The following is an 18,890-nucleotide window of genomic DNA, read 5'->3' on the forward strand; positions in this document are numbered from 1 at the left end:
ATATTGTAACTTTGCTTTCCAAACCTAAATGTCTTTGCTCTGGGATTCTGTTGCCTGATGGGCTACAAAGGGAAAGAGGTTTAGATTTCTTTGGGTGTGAAGGGGACCTTCTGAGTGGCATTGGAAGTGAAAGCAGAGTCCCCAGTTGGGCACAACTATGGAGCCACCTTGTCTCTGTTGTACATCCAGTGATTTGGTGGCAGTTAAACTCCTGTGTTTAACCATGTGTGCTTGATGTAGAGTAGGAAAAACTTTTAAAAACCTTGAACAAAAGCAGTTCTGAGCCAGCTGGAGACTATCATTGCCTCTCTCATTTTTTGACATTGGAATGCTGATCTAAGTGAGACTGGTTAAAGAGTATGTTCCAGAAACAAGGGACCTTCTTTTGTTTTTTGTTTAACTCCTAAGACCTCAGGCACATGCCACCTTTCCAACTTGCTTCCTTGTTATGCCACTTCCCTCACCTTTGTTCTTCTTCCAGCCACCCTGCCCTAATTCCTCCAGCCCCCACATTGAGCCTCTGCTCACAAGGCTCCCTCTATCTGGAACTTGCACCCCCCCACTGCATAGTGAATCATTGTTTATTTGGCAAGGCCCTGCTCAAGGACTTAAATTTTTCTCTTGACCTTCCTTCTGCAATTTGGGCCCTGCTGTGGTAGGTACTCACTTCTAATATCTCATACTAGGGATGTGCCATCTCAGTTGCTCATAGTTCATTTCTATCGCCTATGGGATAGAATACTGGGTAAGAACTTAGCCCCTGCAGCCAAGTTGCATGGTTTGAAGTTCCAGATCTTCCACTTACTCTGCGTGTAATCTTGGGCAAGTCACTTAACCTCTTAGTGCCTCAGTTTTCTCATCTCTAAAATGGCAATGATATAACACACTTGATGTTATAGAATTTTTGTGAGGATTAAACTATTTATTATAAGGAAAGTATCTGGCAAGGAGTAAGTTGCTTGTGTTATGATACTAATCTGAAAGTCCTTTGTGGGCAATGATCTCATCTTATTTGTTTTTGATCCACGATGGATGGTCTAAGGCAGAGCTGAGAAATGTTTATAGAATAAATGAATGCTTAGGGCATCATTCTTCTGTTTTTGAGTTCAATTTTACTTCAGTTGCCCACACATTCCTAGAATCTGAAAAGAAATGGCAGGAATGATTCTTAGAAATAGAAATAGGTGAGGTGAGAAACATATTTACCATTATTGAGGCAAATTGATCATCAGCATCTGGAGGTGATCCCATGTAGGATGTTATTCTAAAAATCAACTTCATCATTTTCTTCTTCTGCCATTCTCTCCTTTATCAGCTAGGACTTTTTCGTATCTATGTAATGGTGCTTTTAGCTTAACTTATCAGCTCTTGTTAGTTCATTTATTCCCTAAAATGCCACGTTGATTGGATTAGCCAAACACTTACACACGTATGGCCTGGTTCATGTGGCCTAATCTTTATATCATAATACTGCCCTGCAATGTTTGAAACAGCCAGTTAGTTTATTTTTTAAGATTTATTTTTTTATTTATGCATACAAGAACTGGAGTGTAAGCTAGAAATGAGAGGGTGGTGAGAGGATTCACCAGAGACAGAGTGGGGAGCAAAACAGGCGGATCTACTGAAATATACTGCTGAGGGGAGCAGCGGGTGAGATAGGAGGGTTAGCTCCCTGGCCAGGGATCGAACTCATGCCACAGTGGCTGGCGATAACTCCTGCACCACTAGAGAGTCCCCGCAGCCAGTTAGTTTTTAAGTTTCTTTTTATCTACCAGGGGGAGGGGGCAGGAACATATATAATAGTTTCTTGATTTTCCTTGTATATTTTATTAATTACCTCTTGTATTTTTGACCTCCATTTTTTCTGCTAGCCAGAAAGATTACTGGTTTCTGAAACCAAATGTACCTAAGATCACGAGAATCCATTAATATCCCATCTGCTAGTTTACATTCTGTATTCCCTATATATTTCATGATGTCATTTACTCAAGTTCATTTTTTTTAATCTGACCCTTATTGCTTTGGCCTCAGAAGCTTAGGCTTGAAAAAAAAATCTAGTACCTATTCTATCTCACTATTTGCTATTTTACTTCAGGCTTTTGTAATTTTGGACTAGATTTACCTCTAAATCTCTAACCAGCTTCTCGTCAATCCACACTGCTGCCAAAACAGTATTTTTATAAACCAGATCTTGGATTATAAGATGATCTTAAAATGTGTGTTTTCTGATCTGTGCTTTAATCATTTAAAATCTATTTATTTATTTATTTATTTATTTATTTATTTATTTATTTATTTATTTATTTATTTATTTATTTATTTATTTATTTATTTATACAAGCACTGGGTACGGTCAGAAGCGCGGGAGGGTGAGAGAATTCACCAGAGCCAGAGCGGGGAGCAGAGCAGGCAGACGACCGAAGTACACTGCTGAGGGGAGCAGCGGGTGGCAGGAGAGGTCTGCGCGCCATGTGGGACCCTCCTCTGGTGGCCGGGGAGCAGCCGGGGATCGAACCGGTGCTGCAGAGGCTGCGGGGGCAGCTTCGCAACCCAGCGCTCAACCGCTGCGCCACCGGGGAGGCCCTGTGCTTTAATCATTAAAAAAAAAAATGTTTCCTGTATTAAATTTTCCATTATTTGTAGTTATTAAAATGTGCTTAATATAACTGTATACTGGGCATGTAGAGGAAATGTTGACAAACCAAGATATTCATGAGGATCCTGAGCTGAGAACAGTTTAAGAAAGGTCCATGAAAATATAACTTAACATGGGGCTAAGGGAAGAAATTCCAAAAGTAATTGTTTTATGGGTGAATTTATTGTGGACTATTGACAATGTCCCTATCTTGATTCACGGGTAATGTTTCCGTCTCTCTGACAAAAAGCAATAGGGAAAGGCAAGAGAGAGAGTTTAGATTATTTTCAGGAGAGACGTCTATACTGGAGAGATACATTTGAGAGCCAATAGCTGATATTCGAAGCTACGGATGAGGTCACTAAGGTGTGAAACAGATGTGGAGAGGAGAGGGTGTGAATGCTAAGGGACTGCAGAGCACCTGGGGCGGGAAAGCTGCTGTGAAGGAGCACCAGCAGGCCGGCGTCTGGCTGAAGGCAGGCAGTGTGAGAAGAGGAGTGAGTCTGTTGCTGGGGGACACCACTGGAAACTTAAGTGAGATGGGAATTGAGAAGCGAAGATTGGGTCGGAGCTGAGAGGGAGTTGCGCCGCCAAGGTCAGCTGTGGGCGCAGGGAAAACAAACAGCAGGCGCTGTTGTTGCAAGACAGAGAATGCAGGTCGGGGACCCCACAAAACCTCTGTGGAACCGAGAGAGGGCCGGTCCTGCAGAAAGAGGTGAGCGGGAAAGGGGGAAGCAAAGCCCCTGCGCCATTGTGGCAAGACAGGGAGTTGCAGGACAGGGCCCTCAAGATCCTGCTCTGGAGCTAAGCAAGTGCAGAGGGAGGGGATCTTCAGGGACAGCGCGCATCACTGTATCCACAGCCACCGCTCTAGTGGAGTTTTGGCATAACAGTGCTGGACTCCATCTGGTCACCAGCTTCCCACATCCCAGAAGGAGCACCCCGAAGAGATGCCCCCCAGTACCAGCGGCACAGTGTCCCAGCACATTGGACAAACTCATGCCATTCGCAGCGACATGGATGGAGCTTGAAGGAATTATGCTCAGTGAAATAAGTCAGAAGGAAAGAGAAAAATACTGGACGGTTTCACTTATAGGAGGAATATAGGGGATCAAGGAAACAACAACAACAACAACAACAACAACAACAACAACAACACAATGAAACAAAACAAAAATAAACAGACAACTATAAATCAGAGACATTCTGCAGGGGAGGAGGAGGGAAAGGGATCAAAATGAGGGCGGCAGGAGCACAAGGCACTACGGTGATGGAGCACGGGTGAATTGGTGGAGGAAATTCTATGGGGACTACACCTGAGGAAAAAAAGCAAATATCATAAGAATTAATACATAAATAAATAATAAATAAATAGAAAGAAGGGAAGATTGGATTTGGGACGTGGAGGTCCGTTTGGCCAGAGCTGTCATGTTCAGTCCTGATTTTAGCGGGTTCAAGAGAGGAGGATCAGAGACAATGATCTGAAAGACTATTTGCCAGAACTTTTAATTAAAAAGAAATGGAGAAATTGGGAAGCAGTTGAAAAGACAAGGGGGACCCAAAGTGTTTTCTTGGGGGAGTGTGGCTTCGGAGGCTTCGGAATGTTCCTGTGGCCTGGGAATAATGTATACAGCTTTAAAGCTTTTATTTGACTTTGAGGGGCAGAGAAAATGTCAGAAAATATGAGGAGTAGAGATATTTCTATGCACTTATGGGACATTTAAATGGCCTGTAATTGAAGAAAGAAGTAGTTCGCTTCGTCTTTCCCATGTGGAATGGGCCAGCTTCTCTGAGGGCTCTGTAGGGAGCAAGAGCCGGCAGATGGACTTTGCTTGCTCTGGTGGCCTCTGCTTACTTTGCCCCTCCATGCTGGGTCCTGTCCTTCGTCGTGATTGGTCAGGGACTTCATTGTTTCCCTGACTGGCCACACATAGATGGAAATAATATTGCCAAGACCCAGTGGATGCCTTAATACATTATAATAAATTATAATAATAGTTACAACTCTGGGGCAATGCACTGGGTATTTAATATGCATTTGTTTCACTCCTTACAAGGGCCCTGAAAGGCAAGTGCTTCTCTCTTCATTTTATATATGAGGAACCTGAAGTGCATCTGGATGTAGTAAAGTCCCTGTTCACTCAGCAAGGCTGCCGTTCAGACCCTGTCTGTTTGACTCGGAGGTTTACACAGTGCAACGCTATTTCTCTATTGATTCTAGTGACCTGGAGTTTGCTTACCCTTTTTTAGATACTATTTTTATATCCAACTTTTAACTCTCGAGGTAGGAAGTAGAGAAAGGTTCCGTAATTGTCATATAAACTGCTGAACATGTGTAGTAGGAAATGCTCTATTTTATCAACATATTTCTCTCAGACATTCAGAGATACTCTCTAAGCCTGATATTCTGAAAGGTGAAGAGCAAAGACAAGTATCCCAATTATGCTATTTATATATTTATACATTTCCAACTTGCTGCTTTTCTGTCCTTCCCCTCCTCACAGTGGAACTGACCTATTATGTCTTCCAACAGGTGACAAGTCTCCTGCTCCTTATCCTGCTTGATCCTCTCTGGAAACCCCACAGCACCATGGTGTCATTCTTAAGTAGAACTTCACTGGGGCCACCTATAGGGAATGAATTATGGCTAGAATAAGGCAGAAAGTTCTATAAAGAAAAGGCCAAGAGGGTCTCCCCTGGTGGCGCAGTGGTTGAGCACTGGGCTGCGAGGCGCCCGTTCGTTCCCTGGCTGCAGGCCAGGGTCCCACAAAAAAAAAAAAAAAAAAAAAAGGCCAAGACCTCAGGAGCCCTTTATAGCCTGATGTTTTTAAGATTGACTTACAGTAACTTTTAGATCACTTTTGGGGGCTACAAACTTGGAGTCTCGTCTTTATGACTCAACCTAGCATTTCCTTAGTTGGGTTTTATGGAACACCAGGCAGGGAGATGTGAGGGATATGCCATAAGAAGGTGGACTCATTGTCAACAAATTTGGGGAATGCCGTGTCTGCTCTTCCTTTCTTGAAGGTTGATGGTATTTATTGAAAGTTAAAAAATCACATAGAATATCACAGCTTATTTTTTTCTAAAAGTAGATCCTGTAATAACAATCCAAGGGCAAATAATTAACTTGGGAGGTCTAGGAAACCACAGAAGAGAAGTGGGAAGTAATTTAAGGATGGGAAAGAAGCCAGTAAAACGTATGTTGTTAGCTGGTTATTTCTGGGGGATACTAGAGCTTATGTCCAAAGGGAAACTCTGAGTGACTGTGACGTGTTTGCCTCAGAATTATCCCAATTGAGGGACAAAGGAGCTGGCTGTCTAACTTCTGTCTAACTTCTGTTAGTCTTCACTGTGGGTGGCTCTCAATCTCTTGCACCTCCAGCCTGTCACTGCAAAGCAGCCGCCTTCCTCTCTTCAGAGTAATCTGTTGGGAAAGAGATGCATCGAGTGGCTATTTGAAGTGAGAGGAATATAGGAGTACAGAACATCTTCGTTAACTTCTATGCAGAAAGAACTTGTTTAATTTGATTTAATCCAGTATTTTCAAACCTTAGTTGAACATGGAACACTTGTTCCTGAGAACACTTACAAATGGACTGTGGGACTCCAGTTTGGAAAATATAAGTATAATTGGGTCACACATTTAATACAGTGTTCATGCAGTTTCAAGGAAATAAAACTGGTTATTCTACAAGCCCCAAGTTCTAAGGACCCTTTCATCTTTCACTAAGGACCTTTTCACCAACATTCTGGATGTTCTGAATGTGTCACAGAGATTGTGAGAAGTCCCCAAGAGGTCCTCAGGGTCAAGCGTGTCTAGTGCTTGACTGAAGCTCCCAAACTGGATGGAAGGGGCCCAGGGCAGTAGTGGCAGCTACTGGTCTCATGGGGCAGTCACTTGAGATCTGGCTAGTACAACTGAGGAACTAATTTTTAGAATTTTATTTAATTTTGATTATTTCAAATTTGAGTAAAAATGCATACAAGTGGCTAGTGGCCACTTCTGGGATGGTGTGGGCCTAGAGACAAGCCACCCCTCCCGAGCCCACACGAGATGTGTGCCTCACTCCTGCACTGATGTCCTCTGGCTCCCTCTTACGTCTAGGGATGGTTCACTATTCCTTCCCCAGCTCTGAGTTCTACCTCCAGGGGCTTCTTACACTCAATATTTTTGGTTTTATCTCAACTTTTCCAGTAACCTGCCATGAATAGCTTTTCAAGCGCCCAGCTCTTATTCTGTGTATAGCCAACACCTTCCCTCAGACCCCTTTCTAGATGACTCTACTTGCTTACTAATGCCATCAAGGTAGTGCTAAATTGACTTCCCCACACCCCTCCTATATCTTTGAAGTGAGGCCCAAGGGGAGGCATCTCTTTATGGATAGCTTCTTTGGAACCCAGAAGGGCTGCTTTCCAGGAGGTGCAACTCCCATGGCATTTCAGCAACTTTCCCATCATGCAGTGGAACTGCTGCCAGGGGGTCTGAACCTCCATTCTGGGGTGTAGAAGACCTCTTTCTTGGGTAGTGCCAGAACATCCTTTCTGTACTTCCTCTTTTTTAGAGTTCTTTTTATTTCTCACAAGCTGCTATGGACTGAATGTTGTGTCCCCCAAAATTCATATGTTCAAACCCTAATCCTCAGTGTGATGGTGTTTAGAGATGGGACCTTTGGGAGGTAAATAGTTCACAAGAGTTGCTGCTGGGAAGGGAGCAGATGAGTCCTCTGGGAAGAAGTGCCAGGACTGGACCTGAAATTATTGAAAGGTCAGGATTCTGATTAGTGCACATCTTTGTGGGCAGAAGCACCTGTAGAATTCTGAAAGGGTGGAAGTCCTGCTGAAGTCTGTGCTATGGCTTCCTGGGAGGTTGACAACAACTCTTGCCTACTTACAGGCATTCTCTCATACTGGAGTGGGGGATACTCATTTAGTTGATAAGCCTTGTTTCCTTAGTTGTCTGGAATACTCCTCCTAATCCCCGATCCTCAATCTACAAATTAGCTGAAGAATTCAAACTACTAAGGAGGCATATAATCATGAATAATGATTGTGATAACAACATTACCAGTGATGTCAAAAAAGTTATTAAGTTGAAGTTCTGAAGCTGGAATATGAATGCTGGCCTATGGGCACCAAGATCCATGCTGTTAATCCTGATGCTATCGCAGGGGTTGGGACTGGTTGCCTGCCTTCTCCCTCCCCCTTTCCTCATAGTACAGGACCCTGATTTGGCTCAGGTTTCAGTCTCCCTCCATTTTAGTCCTAAGACTTAGGGGAATCAGTTCCATTGCCAGCTCCTGGGTGGGTCTTAGTTAGTCTAAGCAACAAATGTGTGACATTTCCCCAAGTCATTATTGTTGGTCTTGGTGGGAGCCTGAGATCTAACATAGGCCTGAGATCTAACATCTAATATGGGCCCAAATGTGGCCTTATATTCCATGTCTGGGGAGAGATTGTCTCTCTTACAGAAAATAAACAATGGCCACCAGCAGCACTTGAGACCACTGGCTACCTTGTTTATTTTCTGTAAGAGAGACAATCTATCCCCAGAAAATCCATTCATTCTGTTTGTCTACAATCCAATCATTCATTTGACTCTAATGTCTACAATCCATTCATTCATTTGACTCTAATGTCTATGAGGAAAACTGATCTGGAGACATTAGAGTCAAACGAATGAATGGATTGTAGGCAGACAGATCTGGAACCCTGATCATTTCATGCCTGCAGCCCTCAAGTATGTCTACTGACCTTCTCTTATATAATCTAATAAACTTCCTTATTTATTTAAGCAGCAGAATTAGGGTTTCTGTTACTTGTGCTTTAGCATATCCTATATGATAGCACTTTGCCCTTCCTCAGTAACTTGCAAATGAAGCTTCCAGTATCTTTAAGGGGCATTTGCTATCTAAATCATATGAAGCATTTTCTTGTTTTCTTTAACCTTTAAACATTTCTTAACATCTTAAAATGCTTTAAACATACTCCCAAGTTTTCTAACGATCCTTATAGCCATGTTTTCGTTTTTCCTCTTTTTGCAAATATTCACTACTCTTCATCAAACTAGTCAGGTACCCTAATGATATTTCTTAGCCTGTCTTTTGTCTTCTTCTAATTTTATCAATATTCTAAAATAAAAGATCCCAAAAAGCCATCTTTTCAAGGAAAGCAATGATAAGAATTGCAGGGAGCAAAACACACCACCCATAAAAAAGCTTTTTTCTTACAACATGCTTGTGGCACGTTTCCAAGCACCACAGAACATGGAGAGGGCGGTCAATGAAAACTGATGATACTCACAGAGCAGGTGTGAGTGATGGGAATAAGGAGGTGGGCTCAGAAAGGTCAGCAGCCAGCCCCAATTATTCCATTGCCCTGAAGAACAGAAGGTTGAAAAGAGAGCACTAGTATTCTATTCTTAAGTTCTGAAGCCCTGCCAAGCCTGGGTGCACGAAGTACAAAGAAGCCAATTAGAAATAACTGCAATCCAAAGTAAGCAACAGAGAAGAGCTGTATTATGTGAAAGCTTGAGGCTTGGGAAAATGGTTCTGAAGGACAGCTGGCTGACATTTTAGGGAAGATGTAGCATACTGAACAAATAAGGTTAGTACGAGTTGGAAGGGACATGGTAGGTTGTCACCAGATTCTAGATGACCTTCATAATCTGAGCAAATTGTCAGTGGAGGCAGAATAGTTTACTCTGCATCATACAGAGAGAAAGGGAACAGCAATTTTATAGATGCTTGATGACATCCAGATCTTGGATCTATATTGTTAGTTTTTTAATACTGTTTCTTTGGTCAGGTCACCACTGCTTTGGAGTTTAATTTTATAACACATGATTTCTTATCAATAGAATAAGGGAGTCCTGACCAAGCATGATTGTGTTAATTATATTTTTTCCCTAGAGTCTGGCAACACCATCAGCTGTTTTCTTTTATTTCTGCATTAACCTTTTGATATTCTTCTTGGTAGAAAACAAGAACTTCACTGCTCCCTCTTTATTTGTCAAAAAAGGCAGTGGAGGAGAGCCACATAATTATGTCAGGAAATTGCTTTATGAAGGGTTAAATAGAAGGTAAAAGGTGGAAATAGGAGAGGGTATGGGGCTTTATTCTTCAAACTTGCTTCTTAATTTCTTCCTGTGTGATGGTTGCATTAAATCCTGAGTCTCTCTAAAGCAAATTAGAACTTTATTACTGGAAACTCAATAAATAATATAAAAATACAATATTGACCACAAAAATAATAGGAAAATATGTAATAGGGATAATATTTTACAAATAATAACTGGATGCATTTAATGTTTCTTTTAAGCAAAATGCCCTTTGTAGTCTTTCATCTCTTTAGGACAACCAAAAGATTTTGAAGACAGGCTTGGAAGAATTTCCTAGATTTATCTATCAGAACAAGAAACAAGCCTGGAGCATTCAGATTCAGGAGCACTCTTCTGCCTTTGAAGGCTATGAGTCCTGTTTTCAGATTGTAAAGGAAGGCAATGAAGCAGAAAAAGTAAAAAAGACAAATCCAGTTAACTGCAGAGAGCAGCAATGGAAACATGTGGAAGGACCAGATGTTTTCTCCAATCCATCTGAACAAGGAACAGACCCTAGGCTATTTCTGTTGTCATAATATGCTAGTGGAAATGCTTTTTAATGAACACTGAATGAAAGCTATGAGCTCTGAATGTCTGATGAGTAGGGAAGGTTACTGAAAGCTGTAGTGTTTGCAAGTTATCATGGAAAGAGCTAAGATTGTTATTTCCACATTTTACTTTTAATATTTTTTTCTGTTATAAGTAAGACTTGTACTTGGAAAAAGAAAAAAAAAAAACCCAAAACTGAAGTATCATCATCCACAGCAATCACTACGCTTTAGCTTTCTCCTAAGAATTATGAGGAGTTTCTTGGAATTTAAGAAAAAAAGTTTAAAATGAGAAAATAGGAGATGAGAGTAAGTAATGTATGAAATACTCAGAACAGAATGTAGAATCTTAGAAAGCTGTTTAAAAGAAATCTGAAGGAGTGATTTAGTAGTATTTTGTCATCTTCATTTATATTATCATGAGAAGTGGAATGAAAGTAACTTCAAAGTTCTCATCTCCTCCCACTGTTTTAAAACTATAGTAAGAAACAGCCCATTGCAATAGAATTATTGCATGAGAACTAATGTATCAGAGCCAGGGACAAGTAAATAAGATTGTGTGTATGTGTGTATATATATGTATATACATATACACATATATGTATATACATATATATATGAGCACCATTTGAACATGACTGTAGTATGAATCATATTAAAGAAGCACAAAGTAAATTACTTTTTATGTAGGGTGTCTAATGTTCCTTGCCTAAAACAAATTTAATTGTTACTGTTTCATTAGATTTTTTTCATATTTCAGTGACCTGGAAATTCCTTAGAGAATTGCAAGTTTGGAGAAATTAAATTGCTGTTTAACAAGCACTGACTTTAATATGTTTTCAAATTTTGTTTTGCATGAAATTGTTAATAGCAGAATAATGAAAAATGGAGTAGACCGATGGTTTGCAAACTTTTCCAAGGACAGAGCCTTTTCACAATGTAAAATGTGACAGACTCTTCAGATCTTACATTTTTATTTACCTAATCCACAGTAAATGTGCATTTGGGTAAGTACAGTCTCTGAAATAATTACTTAACCCAAGTCCATAGAACAGGATTTAGCCAGTTAATTACTAAAGAACACTAAACAACTTGCAAAGAATGACTTTTAGTGGGTGAAATGGAAGTGGACCTGGGGGTTCCAAATACTCAGAAGTTCTACTGGAAATTTCTGCAAGTCTGGCTATTTCAGGATTCCCCCCACCAATTTTATTTTGGAGTTAGTTTTCAATTACTCATGTCAGGCCTGAGCAGAAAATTGTATACTTGCTGCATGTTTCTGTGACTCCTTCCTTTACTGTCTAGTAAACACCCACTTTGTCCCCATAGAATTAAGCCATTTGAGTGACATGGAAAGGAGCCCTTTGGCTGGCTTTCTTTCAGTCCTGTTTTTATAGGTATTTGCAGACCAAGTACTTAAAAAATGGCTTCATAGTCTAGTCAGTGACTTATTAGGTTGGCATTTGAGCAATAATTCATCTTCAATGGGATCCCACAGGTTTCCTTCCAAATTTGAGAGAAGAAATAGAATCATGTTTTGAGTATTTATTACATGTTGACACTTCTTTTTACTTCTTTCAGGCATAATTCCTACAACTTTCTGCCCTGTTTTGGTGGGGTGCAACTGTTCCTGATTATTTTTAGTTCAGAAAAGAGAGAGATGTTTTGTCCATTAAGTCCATTCATTGCTGGCTGTGGAACATTCATGACACAGTTGGAAAAATGGTCTGTTGCTTTTATTGAAAGAGTGATTTTTCCTTTGGCAGGAACAAAACCTATATTCTGTCTAGCAGAGAAACGCTTATGTAGTCACTTAGCTTTAAAAACTATACCAAAGTAAAACTGGTTTTGGGTTGCAAATATGGTACAAATAACGAGGTTGCTTTGAAGTGCAGAAGTTGCCAAATGGTAGGGCAAAGGCCTGCGGGCTCCAGGGATGTCCTAAGGGAATGCTGAAATTCTCATCTTACTGGATTTCAAAGGTTACCATTTTCACACTGAACACAGTATTTTTGTGAAGTCAGTTAAAATTTAACTCCCTTTACAAATAAGTTCCTGAAAGTCGGTATAGTGGAGATTCTGGATTTGAGTGCCTATTCTACCACTTAGTAGCTGAGTGAATTCAAGTAAGTTAATTCATTTAAAGGCAGAGCAGAGAAGATAGACTCTACCTCAAAGACTTGTGGGAATTAGATTAGACATGCACGGTGCCTGGCATTGTGGAGTGACCCAAGTTATGCTAGCAATTATTATTCTATTATTAAAAAATTATTAAGTTCTGGATTCTTGTTCTTGTCTCATGCTTTTTTGGTGTGAATCCTGCTAATGCCCTTACATCAAACACCACCAGGAACATATCTGTAGTTGAATAAGTTGGGTGCGTTACTATTGCAGTGTGAGGGCACACACACCATGGGAAATTGTTACATGATTTGGGCACTGGTTGGGTGCATTGGGGGAGGGTCCCCAAAAAGCAGGATTCACTCTGGACTGTAAGAAAACAAGCTATTTTATGACTGTACCAATGAATATTATGTATAGGGAGAGGAAACTCATGTGAGATAAAATTGCAATTTAGTAAAGAAGTAGCAGTCACTCATTTTGGCTAAGAGATGGAAGTTTGGTATTTAAGGAGTGGCACAGAGAACTGATTTTGTTTGTGCCTTGCCTAAATCATGAATTGACCATGTCTTGTTTCATTTTATGATGGTCTTACAGAGGAAACTTGTCTGAGGTTGGTATTCTGTGAAATTGTTAATGTCTATTGGGGAAAGTCACATGGTCCAGGGTGAGTGGAAGGTCAATTTTTGAATGTCAAGGCTGCTTTTCTTTTTGTCTCAATTGTTATACCTAAAATTCTGATTTCATATTGATCCAGTTATTTCAGTGAACATACTTCCTTATTTCATGAAGAGTTAAAGCTTTCAGAAATGTTATCATGTATTCATTCAATAAAGATTTTTTGAAATCTACTACATTGTTCTATGTGTTGAGGTTTTGGAAATGAAGGAGGAAGACAAATATGTACTAGAGGATGTTACATTTTAATCAGAGGAGACAGACAAACAGGAAACAAGTGAACGAAATATTTTCAGCTTTTAATAAGTGCTATGAAGAAAATGACAAAGTGATAGAGAATAATGAAGGAGGGACTTCTATTCAGAAATAGGGCTTAGTAGGGCTTAGTAGGAATTTTATGGACTGGCTGAGCATAGAATTCAGATTTCCTATACCGTAGTTTGTGTTTAATTTCCTTAAGCCAAATCATCTTGGCTGGGTAAGTTTGGATCTCTTATGGTGCTTGCATACAAGCACACAGGTGCACACACACCTTTTTTCACAGTTGATACCAAGCTTATCAACAATATGAACTTGGAATATAAATTCTCAAATCTGCTAGGGAAAAACCTAGGATGATGATGAGTCTTCTGAAAATCTACATTTATAGATTGTGTAGCTGGTAATGTACTGATTTATCTACAATAGTACATGAGAAATGAATCAATATTGAAAGCTATTTTGAAGGGAAAATTATTTTTTCAGTTACTTTAAGTATTTGCATGACAACACATTTGTAAATCCACTATTAATCCACTTTTCCCTGCCTTCTTGCAAATTAAACAACTTGAACCTAGTTTTTCAATTTCTGCTTCTAGATTTTCTTTAATTAAAGTGAAATGTAATTTCTTTTTGTAAAAACACATAATTTGTTATTTAAAATCTACTTAATTCTCCCTTGATGTTCTTTAGTCTCATTTCATATCAAGTGGCTTGTCAAAAAGCCTAGATCAAGCAAGAGTGAATTATTTCTGAAATTTATTCACCTCCTGCTAAATGGCCAACAATTCATCTTTATATCACTTAATATAATTGATGTACTCAAGTGTGCAAAGATAATTTATGCCATACAAATTTTATTTTTCCATAGGTGACCAACATCAAATTACATCAAATGAGTCATTCCATTAGAAGAAATTATTGTTTGATTGTGTCAACAACAGTATGAAACAAAAATAAAGATCACTCTTAAAACAGTATTAGTACCCTAAAAATTAAGGTTCTTAAGTTAAAAACACTTCTTAAAATTTTAATAGCATTAATTCCATATTGCTTAAAGTACCTTAATTTAAAATAATTAGAGTTAGAAACTAATATATCAAACAGTCAGTAGTGATAATCTCCTTTACATTTGCTTCTAACATGGCAAGTCCTTACCCTTTAGCAAGTCTTCATTTGTCTAAGTACCTAAACATTTATTTAATTATTTAAATTTAGTTATTTAATTTAATTATCTTTCATGGTATTAATATTTTGCTGGCCCTTCCTTTCTTATAATTTTAGTTGATCACACTTAAAGGATTGATGCGTATACATTTTGGTAGGAAAAAGAGCAGTGCAAAATTAAAGGTGTAAAGCTTCAATCCTTCCATAGCAATGAGAGTTTGACCAAAAAGTTGCTAGGATATTTAGCTATTCCTTTGGGGATAGGTATCTTCTTAACATGTTAGGAGTCTGCTTTGACTTTTAAACCTCTAACTTTAAGTGATAATTTATGTAATACCTTTTTAAGGAAGTGTTAGGGAAGTTGACCTTTGACAGCCATTAAAAGAGGTTGAAGGTTGTTGTTCACACAGAGGGAGAGTTGGAGAATTCAGTTGTCAGTGAAGACAGGAACACGGTGGTACCAAGAAAGCACCAAATTTTGCGGGTTGGAAAGATACTGCATTTTAAAGTTTATTGAAATGTTTCTGTGGATTGTCTTCCTAAGAAAAATATTTACACTGCTTTTGTTTTTCTTTTTATATAGTATTTTATTTGGTTTTATAAATGTAAACTTTGTTCCTTTTCAGTCACAGTCATTTCTGTACCTAGTATTGAAATATTCTTTTTTTTTTTTTTAACAGATATTGTTGCTACTAGGTCTTTCTGTTTTGCTTTAGATGCTACCTAACAAATTCAAATATAAGCAAATTTTACTGCCATTACAGAATTATTCTTTCATGTTACCACCTTTTACACTAAAGTGACTAGACAGTTTTTTTAAAAGAAGGGATTTCATATTTTCTGAATCCATCAAAATCTCTAGTTCAAAATTGGCAAGATGAAAGGCACTCTATGCTATAAATCTTTATTTTGAGAGATGACTCTCTTTTATTCCTGGACTTCACATCCCTTTAATGAAAAGTTGCAATATTCTAAGCCACAAATACTCATACCATATATGACTTCATTTTTTCCCTGTTATCCTGGGATAGAATGAAGTGAAAAACACAGAGAGGTGAAAATAGGATAGGAGATAATGGAAGAGACCGCCAGACATATAACATACAAGATGAGTGAGATAATACTTTTCCATTTTGACTTATTTGTAGTGAAAATGTGGGATTATATTCCTAAATTCCTGTGCTCTTCTGTACTTAGGCTATTTCTTGAGCTAAGGGTATTAGCTTTTATTCTCTGGTTTGTTACCCCTAACAAGTGATGTGGGTGAGTTTTTCTCTTCTATGCTTTTCTTTCCTGCCCCTATATTTAATTTGTTTCCCCACATGGGCAAAGACCTTCTAAGATGGGCTGGTGTTAGGTGAATGTGTGTGGATTGTTTTCTTAGATTACCCCTGATTCTGTGACACAGATGTCAACTGTGCTCTCATTCTCTAGAACTGGAAACCACAGCTGTTCATCCTGTGACTACTTGGATGCAGACCCAAAACCTCTTTGTCATACCTTAAAGAATCTACTTAACCAGAAACCAAGTAGTTCAAGAAGATTTCACTGAGGGCTATTTATAGTGGACACAGAGGTTGGTTAACCCCAACACTCCACATCACATTACCCTAGACACTTCTGTTTTGTCTTCCGCTTGGTGTCAACTTACGTTTTATGCTATATTTTCTCTCAACTGGGGCTCTTCTCCCACTTCCTGCATTTTCTTTGGGGCTCGTAAAATGCTTACCTCTTTAACCTAGAGTGCAGTGAAAACTGTAATCATGAGGCCTTCTGTAACCAACTATTACCAAAAAAAATAACTTCCATCAGTTTCATTCTTTTTTTTTTTTTTTTTTTTTTTATCTAAGAGCCAAAATTTTTATTTTTATTTTTATTTTTTTTATAAATTTTATTGTTATATTTCCCCATACAATTGCCGCCCCCCATTCTGACCCCAATCCCTCCCCTCCCACCCCGCCCCCCTAAAAGTGTCTCTGGTTCATAGTTTTTTGTTGATTTTGATTTTCACTTTCTTATAGTTTTTCATTTTCCTGGTCCATTATTTAAGTTTCTAGATTCCTGCTGATGAGTGAGACCATCCGGTATTTTTCTTTTTCTTTTTGGCTTATTTCGCTGAGCATGATCCCTTCCAGCGCCATCCATGTTGCAGCAAATTGCATGTGTTTATCTTTTTTGAATGCTGAGTAATATTCCATGGTATATATGTACCACATCTTCTTGATCCAGTCATCTATTTTTGGGCATTTGGGTTGTTTCCAAAGTAGCTATGTAAACAGTGCTGCTATAAACATAGGGTGCAGGTGTTCTTTGGAATTGATGTTTCTGTGTCCTTTGGGTAAATACCTAGGAGTGGAATTGCTGGATCATATGGAAGCTCTATGTTAGTAGGTCCAGAAATCTCCACACAGCTTTCCACAGTGGTTGGACCAGTTTGCACTCCCACCAACAGTGCAGAAGAGTTCCTTTTTCTCCACACCCTCACCAACATTTGTTGTTGCTAGTTTTTTTAATATGTGCCATTCTCACTGGTGTAAGATGGTATCTCATGGTAGTTTTGATTTGCATTTCCCTGATGACAAGTGATGTTGAACATTTTTTCATATGCCTGTTGGCCATTTGCATTTCCTCTTCAGAGAAGTTTCTTTTAAGCTCTTCTGCCCATTTTTTGACTGGATTATTTTCTTTGTTGTTGTTGAGTCTCATCAGCTCTTTGCAGATTTTTGTGATCAGTCCTTTATCTTTAGTTGGGTGCAAAAATGTTCTCCCAGTTGGTGGGGTTTCTCTTGTTTTTGTTATTGTCTCTTTTGCTGTGCAAAAGCTCTTTATTTGATATAGTCCCAGCTGTTTATCTTTGCCTTCACTATCACTGCTTTTGGGTGATGTGTCTGTAAAGATGTCTTTGATGTGCAATCACGTAGTGTTTCGCCTATATTTCCTTCTATATATTTTATGGTTTCAGGTCTTATGTCTAGTTCTTTAATCCATTTTGAGTTGATTTGTTGTATGGTGTGAGGTGTGGTGGTCAAGCTTCATTCTTTTGCATGTAGCGACCCAGTTTTCCCAGCACCATTTATTGAACAAACTTTCTTTGCTCCAATGCATAGTCTTTGCTCCTTTGTCAAAGATTAGTTGACCATAAATCTGTGGGTATTTTCTGGATTTTCTATTCGATTCCATTGGTCTGTATGTCTGTTCTTGTTCCAATACCATGCAGTTTTGATGATTATGGCTTTGTAGTATATTTGAAGTCTGGGAGTCTGATGCCTCCATTCCCTTCTTTTTTTTTTCAGGAGAGCTTTGGCTATTCGGGGTTTTTTGTGATTCCATATGAATTTCATCAATAATTTTTCTATTTCTTTGAAGAATGACATTGAAATTTTGATTGGAATAGCATTGAATCTGTATATTGCTTTTGGAAGGATGGCCATTTTAATAATGTTTATTCTTCCAATCCATGAGCAGGGATGTCTCTCCATTTCTTTGTGTCTTCTTCTATTTCTTTTAACAGTGTTTTATAGTTTTCTTTGTATAGGTCCTTTACCTCTTTTGTTAGATTTATTCCCAAATATTTGATTTTTTTTTTCAATAACAAAAGGGATGGTCTTTTCGATTTCTTCTTCTTCAGATTTATTGTTTGTGTATAGGAAGGCTACTGACTTTTGCGTGTTGATTTTGTATCCTGCCACTTTACTGAACTGATTGATGAGTTGAATTAGCTTTTCTGTGGAGTTTTTGGGGTCTCTATGTGTATAAATCATATCGTCTGCAAATAGTGATAGTTTGACTTCTTCTTTTCCTATTTGGATTCCTTGGATGTCTTTCTCTTGTCTTATTGCCCTGGCTAGGACTTCCAGTATTATATTGAAAAGCAATGGTGAGAGTGGACATCCTTGTCTTGTTCCAGATCTTAATGGAATTGCTTTCAGCTTTTCACCATTGAGAATGATACTGGCTGTTGGCTTGTCATAGATGGCCTTTATGATGTTGAGGTATGTTCCTTGTATCCCAAGAACTTCAAGGGCTTTTATCATGAATGGGTGTTGCACTTTGTCGAAAGCTTTCTCAGCATCTATTGATATTATCATATGGTTTTTATATTTCTTTTTGTTGATGTGTTGGATAACGTTGATTGATTTTCGGATGTTAAACCATCCTTGTGCCCCTGGAATGAATCCAACTTGGTCGTGTGTGAATTATCTTATGGATACATTGTTGGATTCTGATAGCTAAAATTTTATTGAGGATTTTTGCATCAGTGTTCATTAGGGAGATTGGCCTGTAGTTTTCCTTTTTTGTGTTGTCCTTGTTCGGTTTTGGTATTAGTGTAATGTTGGCTTCATAGAACGTGTTTGGTATTGTCCCTTCCTTCTCAATTTTTTGG

General features: G+C 38.8%; 1 protein-coding gene across 1 annotated transcript in view; it reads left to right on the forward strand.

Annotated features, from left to right (window-relative positions):
* LOC119258537 (serine/threonine-protein kinase Nek5-like) overlaps window positions 1-18,890 on the forward strand; it is a 110,712-nt gene that overhangs the window by 57,113 nt on the left and 34,709 nt on the right.

The sequence above is a fragment of the Talpa occidentalis genome, unplaced genomic scaffold (assembly GCF_014898055.3).
Source record: "Talpa occidentalis isolate TD23 unplaced genomic scaffold, MPIMG_talOcc4v2.1 talOcc4.5, whole genome shotgun sequence".
Lineage (NCBI taxonomy): Eukaryota > Metazoa > Chordata > Mammalia > Eulipotyphla > Talpidae > Talpa > Talpa occidentalis.